This window comes from Galeopterus variegatus, unplaced genomic scaffold (genome assembly GCF_000696425.1).
Source record: "Galeopterus variegatus unplaced genomic scaffold, G_variegatus-3.0.2 Scaffold7065, whole genome shotgun sequence".
NCBI lineage: Eukaryota > Metazoa > Chordata > Mammalia > Dermoptera > Cynocephalidae > Galeopterus > Galeopterus variegatus.
The window spans coordinates 54,044-55,404 of record NW_007733176.1 but is presented as its reverse complement, the minus strand read 5'-3'; positions in this window follow the sequence as shown (position 1 = coordinate 55,404).

The following is a 1,361-nucleotide window of genomic DNA, read 5'->3' as shown; positions in this document are numbered from 1 at the left end:
GTATTTGTTGAGCATAAAGGAGACAGACACACTGCTGATGCTAATGGCGATGGTTCCAGTGCCCCTCACCCCACCCCAACCCGCCTTTTTTTTTTTTTTTTCCTTGAATTCTGATGACCTCCTTTCTAGGCGGCTGTGGGAATGAACGTGCTCACCGGGAACTGTTTTCCAGAGGCATTGAACTGCTCGGCGGCTGGAGCGGGCGGGTGGAGCCGAAGGCTGTTTTTCACAGAGTTGGCTTCTGTTTCCGGTACTTTCACATTCTGGCAGACAGCGTTTTCTTTCCTCTCCCTCCGTCCCCCTACCCCCCCCCCCGACTTACAGTTAAACGGGAGGGATTGAATGAAAAGCACACATTTCTAAAACTAAATACATAAAATTAGTTTTTATTGTACCCAAAGTAAAGGATTCGAAGCCCGAAGTCCCAAGTATAAAATGCACATATGGGTCCCTTCCTTCTGGGGGGATATTACTGGCGTCTCCTTCTAACCTGGGTGTGGCCCTCAGGGCTGGATAAGATTCCAGAGTGGAGAGGTCTGAGACAGGGTCTCGCTCCACCTAGCACTGGCCTCCTAGAGTGAGTGGGTGGTGTAGGCGGGAGCCTAGGATAAGACGCTAGAACTAAGCCCGTGGCCGCGGCTAGGGGCGTGGGTCTGACTGGCGGCGCGCGCAGCTAGCGGTGGAGAGCGCAGTTGGCACCAAAGCCCGCAGAGACGAGAATAGGACGCCTACATCACCATTCCCGGCCAGAACTGCGGCCCAGAGAGGAGTGTCCGGGTCCGGAAAGGGGCCAGGGGATGGAAAGGGGGAGAGAAGGCGGTAGGACCCGGCGGGAGCGTCCTTGGGCAGGAAGGGAACGGGGCGGGAGGAAAAGAGGGAGAGAGAGAGAAAAACGGAAGGTGACGAGGGGCAGGCGTCCGCACTCGCCGCGCCGCAGGAGTTGCACGGCGAGCCCGACCTGGACTGTATAAAAAGAGCCCATCTGCTCCGCTGCTTACACGTTCCTCCAAGGCTGGCGCACGTCGCGTCCCTCCAGCTCCCCAAGACACCTGCCCTTTCCCCACGTGCCACGCCAGCCTTCCACCCCCCCGCATGCCCAGTGGCATGGCTCCGAGCAGTGCCCATGGGACCGAGGTGGCGGCGGTGGCAGTGTGGCTCGAGCAGCCGCAGCTCCAGCCCTCGACTGCCCCCTCTTACGGCCCCGTCTCCGCGGGGCAGCTCGCCCGAGTGGCCAGCGCGTGAAAAGAGAGGGAGGGCAGAGCTCCAGCGCGCGGCGCGGCGCGGCGCGGCTTCCAGACTTCACCCCACCCAGCTCTGGCGGCCGCCGCCGCCGCCGCCGCCGCCGTCCAAGCAGCCAGGAC